Raw genomic sequence first — 14,731 nt, 5'->3', positions numbered from 1 at the left:
CTTCTCCAAAACCCTCCTCCCCACCCCTTTCAGGACCACTCTCATGACAATATTCTCATCCAAGAAGTTGACTCCTTATTACAGTGAAGAACAGTAGAATACGTCCCACTAGACTGTCAAGGAATAGGATTCTACTCAATTTACTTCCTGATTCCCAAAAAGGAGGGCAGTTGGAGACCAATCCTTGACCTCTGCCACCTCTGTCATTTCATTCACAAACTCAAGTGTTGCATGGTTACGTTGGCAGTGATAATTCCATCTCTAGAAAAAGACATGTTCATGGCTCTCGTTATGCAGGATGCTTGCTTCCACATTGACATTTACCCCGCCCAGACGTTTTCTCAGATTTACAGTGGGCGCCAATTATTTCCAATACTAAGTACTTCACTTTGGAATAGCTACCATTACCTACCAGAGTCTTCACCAAAATATTTTCTGTGGTAGCAGCTTACGTCAGGTGTTATGGTCTCTTTGTTTTTCTCTACCTCAGCGATTAGCTCTTGGCTGCCAAATCGCACTAAGAAGCCCATGCATCAACCTCAACCTCCTTGCTTCACTGGGAGTCACCGTCAGCATCAACATTGAGAAATCAATCCTCAACCCCATGCAATCATTGGACTTCATTGGGACTACCATAAATTCTACCACAGCATGAGCATACATGCCCACAGACAAATTTCAGGAGATGAATGTCATATCTCTTATCAGGAACAACCCTTAAGTACCAGGCAGGACTTGCCTGTTTCTTGTTCACATGGCTTTGTGCACCTATGTGACCTTCGCTGCCTTTAGGCTTGGCTCCAGTCCATGTACTCATTGAACCATCACTCTGTGCACCTCAGGCTGACCGTTCTGGCCAGGATACTGTCGTCCCTCGTATGGTAGACGGACCCACACGTATGTGTGGAAGTACCCTTTCTTTCCTTCTCCCCAAAGAAAATTATCATTACCAATGCGTCTTTAGTTGGCTGGGGAGCCCATATCGATGACGTGATAAAAGGGACATGGACACCTTGAGTATCCAGGATGCACCTCAGTCTTATGGAACTTAGAACAGTATGAAAAGGATTGCAAATTCTTTTTCCAACTCACTCACTCTCGCCATGTCCTGATCATGTCAGACAACATCACCACTGTTTTCTATATCAACGAACAAGGGAGACATGGAAGAGCAAGATCCTCCACTCTGTGCACAGAAATGTTGAACCTCTGGACCTGATGCATCAAACATCAGATCACCCTATCCACAGTCTATCTTTCAGGGATGTTGAATGTACTTGTGGACTCACTCAAAAGAGACTTTGCGATCGACCACGAGGGGGAACTTCACGATAGTGCTACACAACAACTTCGAACAATGGCGGACCCCAACCAGAGACCTGTTTGCTTCTCAGACCAACAGCAAGTGCACCACATACTGCTTCTGGGGAGCCATTGGTTATCACACTTGGGGCGATGCTGTCCAACTCTCTTGGTCAGACCAGCTCAACTATGTTTTTCCTCCACTGCTGCTCCTGCCTCGAGTGTGCCACAAAATCTGAAAAGACAGGGCGATGGTCATTCTTATCGCCCCCCCCCCCCTTCTGGCCCAGACAATTCTGATTCCCGTTTCCTGCACACGTCCTGTCCACCAATTCCCATCCTGAACGTCCCTGATCTTCTGACCCAGTACAGTGGCACCCCCCTCCATATCCACTCCACCTAAGAGCATAGTACTTGGATGGGCATCTACTCTAGAATGGACATGTTCCTCATCTATACAAGACATCTCTCTAACAGCGGGAAGGACTACACTAGACAATATTACCGGGCTAAATGGAGATTTTTTCGTCTTGGGCTAACATAAAGGGGTTCTACCAGAAGTGGCAGAAATTCCCCTAATCCTGGACGACGTATCTCTAAAGTCATTGGGTCTTGCCCATAGCACTTTGACAGTCCACCTGACGGCAATCAGCACATTCCATCCACTTGTGAAGAGTTGCTCTGATTTTACACATCTGCTAACCACTAGATTTTGGAAGGGCTGCCTCAGAACCTTCCCTTCCCTCCAAACGGTCAGACCTCAGTGGGTCTTGAATTTGGTACTTAGCTTCAGTTAAACCCCCCTTTGAGGCACTGGCATCTTCCTCCATGTCTCTCCTTTCCATTAGTCACCTTCCTGGTTGCTATTACTTTGGCAAGAAGAGTCTGTGAAGTCGGAGCTATGATAGCAGATCTGTCATTCACAGGATTCCACAAGAATAAGGTCTCCTTATGTCTACACCGTAAATTTCTACCAAAGGTGGTATCCCACTTCAGCTAATCCATTCACTTACCTGTTTTCTTCCCGAAACCACATACCTCTGCAGAAGAACACCAACTCCATTCCCTTGACATCCAGCAAAACCTATCAGGAAATCCCCTAGACTGTTGGTTGCAGTAGCCAAGAGACTATGGACAGGCCAGCTCCAGGAGGATTTCTGGCTGCGTCAATCTCTATCAGCTGTTGGGCCTTCCTCCCCACCAGAGAGAGATGGGCTTACTGCACTAGAGCTCAGGCTACCAGCACAGTCTCCCTTCCGGATGTGCCTGTCATAGACACATGTAGAGCAGCCACATGGAGTTCTGTGCACAACTTAGCAACACACTACGCCTTAGTGCAGGACTTAGCATCAGATGCCTCCTTTGGCATGGCGGTTTTCTGCACAACTCTTCTATACTCCTCATTGCTCCCTCCTTCAACCTAGGCACTACTTATTAATCACCCTCAGTGGAATACAGTAGAGACAATCACTCAAAATAAAGAAGGGAAAGTTACTTACCTGTAACTGGAGGTTCTTTGAGATGTGTGGTCCCTACCTGTATTCCACTTCCCATCTTCCTTCCTCTCTGCTTCGGGTCTGTCAGATTCATGGTAGAGGAAGAACTGGAAATATGGTCCTTCCGCCCTGTCCTTTATTGCCTTGGATGGAAACATGAGGTGAACGAGGGCCCATGCGCAGCCCAGTGGATACTACTTTCAAAATTTTCCAACTCCAGGTGCATGGTGTGCATGCATAACTCCCAGTGAATTATAGATGGAGATCACATATTTTGAAGAACCTGCAGTGATGGGTAAATAACCTCCTCTTATACATGTGCCTGAGGCTCCTTCCCCTGCATCAGGCTCTTCCAGGCTTGACTGCTGAACTGGACTGAAGTGGAGTCTCAAACAGGTCATGGTTTATGGCATAGCTGGACCTCTTCTCCTCCTCCTCATTTATGTTCATGGCAGGGGCCTGTGAAGGAGGTATCCACAGTGATGTGTGGAGTGGTAGTGAAGTCACTGCCAGGTAAGACATGTAGCTCTTCGTAAAAGCAGCAGGTCTGCAGCTTGGCATTGGATCAACTATTGGCCTCCCTGGCCTTCTGATATGTCTGATGCAGTTCCTTCACTTTCATGAGGCACTGATGCTGGTCCATGATATATCCTTACTCCCGTATCCACTGTGCTATCTGTTTATAGATGTTCACCTTTCTACAGCTGGTCTGTAACTGTGCTCACACAGCCTCTTCTCCCCATATCCAGTATCTCCTATCGACTCCAAGCTGGAACTTATCTGCAGCATGTAGCCAGCATGGTCAGCTGGGCAGTTATGCGCAACAATGGAGAACGGCTAGGTGTGCTTCCCAAGCTGGATAATAGGAAAAAGCATTTGAAAAATTTATGGGGCTTTAAAGGGCAGGGAGGCTTTCTGGTTTCTGTGACCCCTGGGCATTGTAGTTCACAACTGACACCAGAACAATCATTGTCATTTATTGAGACATCGGCTGGAGGACTGTTAGGGATGACATAAGTAACAGTGTCTTCACCTGTGCCATATGAACCTCAGTACATCAGCCTTGGCTCAACGCTGCTCAAAAGAGGTGGTGTTACAATGTGTTTGTAATGGGGCACTTATCCATGGGAAACAAATTTAAGTGTAGACACGTGCATAACGAGGTCGACGCAAGGCAGCTTATGTGAACCTGACTTTTGTAGTGTAGACCAGGCCTTAGTAAGGAATTATTCTAAGAATGTAGTACTGTGAAACAGAATTACACTTCAGGAGAGTAATTTTGGAGGAATTAGAGATGCTGACAATGTATATTTATTGAAATAATTATTTTCAGTTTTTTTCAGAGTCAGAGTAGCCTTTAAACAGTATGCCCTCAGACTTTTGTTTAATGGCTTTTATTTGTAAGGGGTGTGTGTGTGTGGTGTTTTTTTTTTGTTTTTTTTTAAATGAAGGGCTCAAATCTTGTATTCCTTCCCTTACCTCCACAGATGTTTTCCAGCATTTTTAAATAAAGCATTGCAATTTCTAGTGTCTGAGACAGGAAATGCAACTGACAGTCAAGAAAACTGTTTAGCTTTACACAAAAATTTTATCAAATATGCAGAATAAGAAACTGAAAATACAGATAATTTTTCACTAAATTTCTTTTTTAGTAATTTTAAGTGTATGTAAAAACTGAAACAAAGGTTCACTGTAAAAAACCAAACTTCTCGTGAAAAATAGAGAGGCAACCAAATGTATATGTTAATGAAGGCTTTCAGGGGAAAAAGATACTAAAGAGGAAATCAGCACCTCTACTAAACAAGATGCACTGGTGTGTATACAGAGGTTTTGTGTGCAGTGTTCTCTGTGAGCAAAAACTGTACAAGGTTACTCCCACCCACTTCAATTTTAGCATCTAAATGTTTCTTAAAGACCTGCTTGTACCTTTTTGCAAACTCAGACTGTGCAAAACATTCTCACTGATCATTCTGCTTATATTCTGTATTTCCAATTCTATCTTAAATTTCTGTGCTCCATCTATAGAACTAAGATTTAAAAAAAAATAGTTCATCTTGTTACTAAAGTTTGACATGGTTTTTTATCTCTATGTGGTGGTAGATGTATCCTGATATAAAAAGTTGAGGATGTTCCTTTGTTCGCACACTTCTGCTAGCTCTCTCCAGCTCTATGAATAGCATCGTATTCAGTTCCCCAATCAAAGGGCATTCAACTCATGAAATTTAGACTGAATGCTAGCAAGTAAATCCAATACTACTAGTCATAATTCTAGCTAATTTTGTTGATAATCTAACCTTATTTTTCCTATGAGACTATATTTGTGAGCAAAAATTACTCTTCTTGGGTTTCAGACAGAAAACAGATCAAAATTGTGCTGAAGAAAGTGTTGAAGTTCATAACTAGCTATTTGTAGAATAGGGGAAGAGATGAGATAGCTTATTGATTGACAGGTTTCAGAGTAGCAGCCGTGTTAGTCTGTATCCGCAAAAAAAACAGGAGTACTTGTGGCACCTTAAAGACTAACAAATTTATTTAAGCATGAGCTTTCGTGAGCTACAGCTCACTTCTTCGGATGCATAGAATGGAACACACAGACAGGGTTTTTTTATACATACAGAGAACATGAAAAGGTGGAAGTATGCATACCAACAGGCAGAGTCTAATCAATTGAGATGAGCTCATCTCAATTGATTAGACTCTGCCTGTTGGTATGCATACTTCCACCTTTTCATGTTCTCTGTATGTATAAATATCCCCTGTCTGTGTGTTCCATTCTATGCATCCGAAGAAGTGAGCTGTAGCTCACGAAAGCTCATGCTTAAATAAATTTGTTAGTCTTTAAGGTGCCACAAGTACTCCTGTTTTTTTTTCTTATTGATTGAAACATCAGTCTTGAAACACACGCGCGCATGCCCCACAAGATAGAATTATAGCTAAATTAACTCAACCATTAATATTTCTCAGGTATATAAACAAAATTCCATGCAGTTTGTGTGCAGAGGTTCATTCAGAAGACCCACACAATATTGCTGTCTCTTTTCTTTGGACATTAGTTCCATGGAACTTTTTTGGCCAAAGATACATACAAGGTCAAAGATGCATACAATTACCTACTGTGGTTTAAATAAAAAAAAAAGGGGGGGAGGGGGGTTGGGAGTAGCCTTCCGCAATCCTATATAATGTTCGGTGATTTGTTTGCCTTTACTCATGTCCCAGAGGTGGGTGCTTATTATTAGTGATGTATATATCAATAAATAATTGTTGTATGTAAAATTAAATCCAGTATTTTACATTTATATGATGCCTTTAACCCTAAAGCACTTCACAAATATATACACACACGCACCATGGGACAAGGTACTTTCATGAGGATTGTGCTTAAAGGACTACTTACTTTATTTTAATCTTGCTTAAGAAGGTTAAAAAGTCTTGTGTGTTTCACTTGAACCCAAATTTGTATCAGCAGTAGAGAGATCTGCAAAGCTCCTCAGTCATTTCACCATCTTAACCAATACTTCTCCCAGGCTTCTGAGACTATCCTTATAGTTTTAATATGTCAACGTTTTTAAAGAGAAAATTTGTTCTTTAACAGAATCAAATCTGCATTCTTTTCCATTTGTTTCTTTAGTCTTGGGTTTGGACATGGATGGTGGCTTAATGAAAGACTTTATCTAAGAGTTAAAACTTGATGTACATGTGGGTAGTTCACTTTACAAAAAGTCATGTTTTTGCATCACTCCTCTAGATAGCATTGTTTCTGAAGATGACCCTTCGGGGTCCCTTCCAGTTCTAGGAGATAGGTATAGCTCCATTAATTTAATTTTAATTTAATTTAAAGATAACATTAAATTAACAGCGACCTGAGGATTTATCTCTTCCAGACATGTTCAGTTCAACCCAAATTTGGATAATTTCAACTCTGTTCTCATGCTACTGTAGCAGATTCAAAGGATTTTATATAGTTCTAAACACCCAATTGAACCCTAGCAAATAGCTAGGGAACTAGTAATTAATCTCACAGAAATTTTATCAGGGAATCCTAGTTTCTGCTGTTGAAAGAATATTGAAAATAATTAAGAACATTAGAATATGGGCTGCTAAATGCAGTGCATTTTTTGACTACCTGATGCAGTCAGACGGCTAATCTTACTGCAAAAGCATTTTTAACTTCTCTGATAACTGCTTCATATGGAATCCATGTCACTTGACTACCTCAAGTTTTTCTGCAAATATGTTCTTGCTGAGAGATGGAGAACTCAACATTCCCTTGCAAGAGAGATTAATGATGTAATCTTAGGGCAATGTTTTAAGTATTTCACATTCTAGGAGATTTTACGAAAAGCCTTTTAGTTAAATCAAAGTCCTTACATTCATAAACAAGTTGTGTCTCTTAACTGTGATATTGCCAGTGCTAAGCAAAGCATGTGCTGAAGAATAAGGGGAAATTATGGTTTTTTGTGCTCTATGTACATGCATATAATTTTATTTAAATATTGTAAAGCATACTCCCCTCTACTGGCGAGACCAGAGTAGTCCAGTCACTTCACAATACAGCAGTAAGTAAAAAAAAGAGATCTTAAAAAGTGAATATTTTTTTAAAAACATATACGTAAAAACAGGAAATACATGATGATAGTATGGAATAAGTGTTTTATCATGAAGAGTTTGGTGTGGTTGTGTAACTCCATGATAAAACAAACGTCAAATGAGTTATGCATATAATCTGAAAAGAATGCATGCTAAATTTTTATACCATATTATGCCATCATGTATCTTATAAATGTAATATATCATAAAAACTATTTTGGAAAGATTTCAGAGGGTTTGTTTTATTGGAAGTATTTGTTGGCTTTATCTACCTTTTGAAATCATATGCTTTAGTTATGAATCCAATTTGGGCCCAGAGAGGGAGAAAAAGTTTAAAGTAATAAATGTAAAAGCTCTCAAATAACAGGGTAGATTCATTTAAATGCAATAAAAGTCATATTTAAAGCAGGCTGAGGTTTTGTAAAACAAATTTGTGCTATTGGAACTTTAGATTAGTGCACCAAATTTTAATTTATAGATGCTGTTTTTAAAATGTTACTACAATAGGGTATCTCTTTTTAATAAAGGAAATAAAACCTGCTGTGAGCAAAAGATTAAATATTACAAAGTAAGGCTGGGAGGCAAAATAGTTAAGTAGATACATAACTTTATTCATACTGCTATTCACATTGACATGGAATTTCTCATGTACTTGAAGTTAAGCAGTCCTGCGGAATCGGGGGCTAAAATTGTTCATTAATTTTTCTCATAAGTGGTATAAAATCTGTCACTTCAAAGTAGAACTGTTTCAGTATTAACAGTGGAAAATTATTTAGACTTTCAGTACATTAGCAAAGTTAATATGAATTTTTATAGAAAGGCTGGCATTAAGAAAAAAAATCTAAAGTTAAGCTCTCAAGCCCATATTTAGGGGCCTACAGGTGGGAGTTTCAAAAATACCATAGTGACTTAGGAGCACAAGTTCCATTGACTTCAGACTGTAAACTCTGATGGAGGAGAATAGCCTGATCAAAGCATTAAAACTTTTTTGTAGGGCTGTCAATTAATCGCTGTTAACTCCCATGATTAACAAAAAAATTAATTGCTATTTAAAAAAAAATTGCAGTTAATCATAGTTTTAATTCCACTGTTACATTTCAATTGGTATTATATTGTTTGTTACATATTTTGGATTTTTTTTCTCTGTTTTCGTATATATTGTATTCTGTGTTGTAACTGAAATCAGTGCTATTTTTTATTACAAATATTTACACTAAAATTATAAACAAAAGAAATAGTATTTTTTCAGTTCACCTCATACAAGTACGGTAATGCAATCTCTTTATTGTGAAGATGGAACTTACAAATGTAGATTTTTTTTGTTACATAACTGCACTAAAAACGAAACAATGTAAAACTTCAGAGCCTACAAGTCCATTCAGTCCTACTCAGCCAATCGCTAAGACAAACAAGTTTGTCAGCAGCTCTAGTACTAGTGGACGGTGCCAAACATTTATCACTGGAAAAGTTCAGAAAGCGGAACTATGCAAAAATGAGGAAGCTAGTTAAATAGAAATTAAAAGGTACAGTTGCAGAAGTGAAATGTCTATAAGCTGCATGTAAACGTTTTAAAAAAAACCAATAATAGAGGTTCAAATTAAATGTATACCCTAGATAAAAAAACAAAGGACCCAAAAATGCCACCATGGCTAAACAACAAAGTAAAAGAAGAGGTTAGAGGCAAAAAGGCATTCTTTAAAAATTGGAAATTAAATCATACTAAGGAAAATAGAAAGGAAGGTAATCTCTGGCAAGTCAAGTGTAAAAGTATATTTACGAAGTCCAAAAAAAGAATTTGAAGAGCAACTAGCAAAAGAGACACAAATGAACAGCAAGAGTTTTAAGTACACTAGAAGCAGGAAGCCTGCCAAACGATGAGTAAGGCCACTGGACAGCCAGAGGCGCTAAAAGAGCACTCAAGAAAGATAAGGCCATTGTGGGGAAGCTAAATGAATACTTCGCATCAGTCTTTTCGACAGAGGATATATGGGAGATTTCCTTGCCTGAGCCATTCTTTTTAGGTGACAAATTTGAGGAACTGTCCCAGATTGAGGTCATTTAGAGGTGGTTTTGGAACAAATTGATAAATGTAAACAGTTACATGTCACCAGTACCTGATGGTATTCACCCAAGAGTTCTGAAGGAACTGAAATATGAAATTGCACAATTACTAAGAGATACTTAAATCAGCTTCTGTTCCAGATGACTGGAGGATAGCTAATGGGACACCAATTATTAAAAAGACTCCGGAGGCAATCCTGGCAGTGGAAGGCCAGTAAGCCTAACTTCAGTACCAGGCAACTTGGTTGAAACTATAGTAAAGAACAGAATTATCGGACACACAGATTAACACAATGGTTGGAGATTAGTCAACATGGTTGCTGTACAGGGAAATCATGCCTCACCAATCCATTAGAATTCTCTGAGGGGGTTCAACAATCGTGTGTATAAGGGTGATCCTGTGAATATAGTGTACTTGGACTTTCAGAAAGCCTTTGCCTAGACCCCTCCCCAAAGGCTCTTAAGCAAAGTAGGCAGTGATGGGGTAAGAAGGAAGGGTTCTCTCATGGATTAGTAATTACACCTCTGCCCCATTATAACACCACCCAATATAACATGAATTCGGATATAACGCGGTAAAGCAGTGCTCTGGGGGGCGGGGCTGCATGCTCTGGTGGATCAAATCAAATTCGATATAACATGGTTTCACCTATAACGCAGTAAGATTTTTTTGGCTCCCGAGGACAGCGTTATATCGAGGTAAAGGTGTATTTAAAAGATAGGAAACAAAGGGTAGGAATAAATGTTCAGTTTTCTTGGTGGAGAGAGATAAATGGCAGGGTCTCTCACAAATCTGTACTGGGACCAGTGCAGTTCCATACATTCATAAATCATCTGGTAAAATGGGTAAACAGTGAGGTGGAAAAAATTGCAAACCATACAAAATTACTCAAGATAGTTAAGTCCAAAGCTGACTGTGAAGAGTTACAAAGGATTACTCTTGAGGTAATTCTGTGCCAAAAAAATGAAATTTCTGTGCACAATATTTTAAAATTCCACAAAGTTTAATTGTCTCCAAATAGGCAGTGGGGAACACAGGCCACTGACTGCATGAAGGTTGGAGATAACCCTGCAGGCCCACCCTCCCTTCATCCCCACCCGCCCGCCCCCCGGGCTGCACCCGACCCTCACACAGCACAAGGGTCCCTCTGTGCCAGGCACACCAGGTGTAGGCAAGCAGGCTCAGCCGAGCAGGATCCAAGTGTAGAGGGTTTAAGTGTGTGGGGATCCAGATGTGGGTTAAGAGAGTTCTGTGTGGGGGTAGGCAGCTCTGTGGAAGATCTGGATGCACAGGGGCTTGTTGGAGGGTTCCAGGTTCAGGGGCAATCGGCCTCTACAGGGGGGCCCAGGTGAAGGTGGTTGGAGCTCAGGGGTCTGGGTGTGGAGGCACAGTGGAGGGGCGTGGGTGCAGGAGCATGGGGCTTATTGGGGTGGGAGTCCGGGTGCAATTGGCGATCAGTGGGGTGGGTGTCTTGGGGGCTCATCAGGGTGGTCCAGGTGCAGGGAAGGTGGGGCTCATTAGGGTGATCGGCTTGCTTAATGGGGGAGCTGCTGCTGAGGGGGTGCCACATGCTGGGCTCCTGCCCCCCATGTCCCCAATTCCCCTGCCCCACCTCCTTCCTTCCCCACCTCCTTCCTTCCCCACTGCCTGTCTCCCTAAGCCCCCCCCCACCCCCGCCCTGCCCCACCACGAGCACTCACTGTTGTACAGATAACAGGATGGCTTCCAGCACACAGAAAGGGAGTAGAATTGGCACTAGGACCTAGGAAGTGGCATCTAGCTGCAAAGTCTCGGAGCCAAGCAGTACCGTCTTTCAGCTAGACAGCTTTGTGCTCGCAGAACTGAGGGGGTAGTGGCAGGTGACCCCATGTACCCTCCCCCCGACACCTTGCCTCTGGGGGGGCAGTGTCCCTCAAACTACACACACTCCTCAGCTTCGCTTTGCTTCCCTGTCACTTTTCTGCAGGGAAGCAAAAGAAATCTGCAGAGGGACATGTTTTCTGCACGCGTCTCAGAATTCTGCAGTCAGAATTCCCCCAGCAGTAAAAGGGATCTCACAAAACTGGGTGACTGGACAACAAAATGGCAAATGAGATTCAGTCTTGAAAAGTAATGCATATTGGAAAACCTGATCCTAACTATCCATACAAAATGATGGGATCTAAATTAGCTATTACCACTCAAGGAAGAGATCATGGAGTTTTACATAGTTCTCTGAAAACATATGCTCAATGAGCAGTCCCAGTCAAAAAAGCTAACAATGTTAGGAACCATTAGCAAAGGGATAGATAATAAGACAGACAGTGTCATAATGCCAATACATAAATCCATGGTATACCCACACCTTGAGTACTGCATGTAGTTCTGGTCACCCCATCTCAAAAAAAGCTGTATTAGCATTAAAAAAGATACAGAGAAGGGTAACAAAAATGATTAGAACTATGGAACAGGTTCTGCATGAGGAGAGATTGAGATTGTTCAGCTTGGAAAACAGACGACTAAATGAGGGAGATAGAGATCTATTAAATCAAGAGTGATGTAGAGAAAGTTAATAAGGATGTGAAGGAATAAATAACACAAGAACTGGGATTCACCCAATGCTATTAATAGGCAGCAGGTTTAAAACAAACAAAAGGAAGTACTTCACACAGTGTACAGTAAGCCTGTTGAACTTGTTGCCAGGGGATGTTGTGAAGGGGAAAAGTACAACTAGGTTAAAAAAAGAATTAGATAAGTTCATGGAGGATAGGTCCATCAGTGACTATTGGCCAAGATGGTCAGGGATGCAACCCAATGCTCTGAGTGTTTTTAGCCTCTGACTGCCAGAAGCTGGGAATGGACGATGGGATGGATCACTCGATGAATTTCTGTTTATTCCATCCGAAGCACCTGGCGTTGGCCCCTACTGCAAGACCGTATACTGTGCTAGAAGAACCATTCGTCTGATCCGTGATGGCCGTTCTTATGTTCAGAGAAGATATGATGCAGCAGCAGTAATGCATGTTAACTAAAGCAATATTTAATTCTAAAAGTGTAATTTTGAGTATTTATTTTTCTTTGTTTGATATTTAAAATGAGGTATAGCTTATACATATATAACATTTTTATAATCTGTACTATTTTTAGAACAGTGTCAGAGGAGTTAGTCAAGTACTGGCTCCACTGACATCCATTTTTGACTGAAGGACCTAGTAGGATTGTATGAATTATTGTAGTTCTATTATCAGAGGGGTAGCCATGTTAGTCTGAATCTGTAAAAAGCAACGAAGAGTCCTGTGGCACCTTATAGACTAACAGACATATTGGAGCATAAGCTTTCGTGGTACCCACATAAGCTTATGCTCCAATACGTCTGTTAGTCTATAAGGTGCCACAGGACTCTTTGTTGCTTTTTGTAGTTCTATTGACATGTTTATCCAAATGAGTTCAGATAAACCAAAATATCTTTACAGGTGTCCTTGAGTTCAGTATCTTTGTATGTTTGCATTGAATAGTGTTGAACTGTGGGTTGTTTTAAAAGCAAACAACTAAAATGACACTTAAAAATCTAAACATTACTTGAAACTGGTCCTGGCAGTTGAATTTATTGTTCTTTTCCCTTTAACTATCATTGTTATCTATTTTTTGTAAAGCTCAGAACAGTAGGTAGTTTATGTACATAACCATACACACACTTCCTTGCTTTGTCTGTTACAAGTAACTTCAGATGTTACTTGTTTGTATGGTATTTTTGAGGTTTTAGTCATAACTTAACATTTTTGTAAAGGTACATTTACTATAGTTGGGTTCTTATTTTGCACACAGTGTGCCTCTCCTGCAAATTATTTTAATGTACTGTTTACTTTGAATACTAACATTTTATGCATAGTATTTTTATGAGCAAAACCTGTAATAAGGACTTGCTGTTTAAATGAAGAAGGGGTAATAAATGATCATCTATGCTGTGCACTTGTTATTAGGTGGTTGTATAATAATCCTGTGACCACTCTTTCCTTCTCCATCTATGCTCTGCTTTTAAGATCCATTTGTTGCATGTGAAAATACTTGGCAAACTCTTCTTGGGCAATGACATTGTGAAAAGTACCTCTCATGCTCTATAGATCACACAACTTTAGGAACTGTAACATAGTTTTCTTTGGTGGCAAAGATAAAGGACAGTGGATGAGAAGGTTCATTTACCTGTTTTCCATGTGTCATGTTACAACCACTGTTCCAAGATGAGCTAGATGGGACTTCCTTATTCTGAATCTTGTTAACATTGCTCATTAATTGATTGAGTAACTAAAGTCAGTTCTTGCCGAACTAAGATTAACTGGATGGACTGCTCTTTTCCTAAAGAAAAAAAAGGTTATAGAGGTCTAGAAAATAATTCATGGCTTAGCAATAATAAATGGGAGTGCTCTTCTTCACTTCTTCTCAAAATACAAGAATTAGGGGATATTAATGTAAAATGAAAGCAAGATTGGTTAAAGAAAGCACTTTTTTAACCTGCATATTCTGTGGAACTCATTGCCACAGAATTTAATCTTGAGTTCAAGAGTTTAGTAGGATTCCAAAAAGGAGTAGACAGCCTATATAGATAATAAGCATTGACACTTGGGTTAAATTAAATGAAAAATATAAAGGATGCAAGTCCTGATGATGCTTCAGGACATAAGCCAAACTCTAAACAGAAACAGACAAGAAACTTTCTCTGTTGGCACATCATTCTATAGCAGGGATCGGCAACCTTTCAGAAGTGATATGCTAAGTCTTCGTTTATTCACTTTAATTTAAGGTTTTACGTGCCAGTAATGCATTTTAACATTTTTAGAAGGTCTCTTTCTGTAATGTATAACTAAACTATTGTTATATGTAAAGTAAGTAAGGTTTTTAAAATGTTTAAGAATCGTCATTTAAAATTAAAATGCAGAGCTCTCCTCTTCCTCTCCCCAGCCAGGACCCAGGCAGTGTTGAGTGCTGCTGAAAATCAGCTTGCATGCCGCAGGTTGCCTACCACTGTTCTGACAGTGACACATCTGGTACTGCTCACTGTCAGAGACAGGATACCACACTATATAAACTCTTGTTCGTTTCCCATTTGGCAGATCCTATCTTTGTTTTTTAGCTGCTTGTATTTTGGTCTGTAGTGAAGGTCTTGATTTGTAACCCAAAATTTAACACATCATCCCATCTTTTGGTCAAATCCATGGAGTTCTTAGGAGTGTTTGTATAATATACCTATACTTTCTAAAAAGAAAATGTACAGCAGTCAAGGGCAGAACTGCAATAAACTGGATTAAGT

General features: G+C 40.2%; 1 protein-coding gene across 2 annotated transcripts in view; it reads left to right on the top strand.

Moving 5' to 3' along the window:
• WAC (WW domain containing adaptor with coiled-coil) overlaps positions 1-14,731 on the top strand; it is a 107,509-nt gene that overhangs the window by 64,112 nt on the left and 28,666 nt on the right. The gene's annotated exons all lie outside the window — the stretch shown is intronic.

This window comes from Mauremys reevesii, linkage group 2, assembly GCF_016161935.1.
Source record: "Mauremys reevesii isolate NIE-2019 linkage group 2, ASM1616193v1, whole genome shotgun sequence".
Classification (NCBI taxonomy): domain Eukaryota; kingdom Metazoa; phylum Chordata; order Testudines; family Geoemydidae; genus Mauremys; species Mauremys reevesii.
The sequence above is the reverse complement of the archived record's forward strand: the minus strand, read 5'-3'. Positions and strand labels throughout refer to the sequence as shown.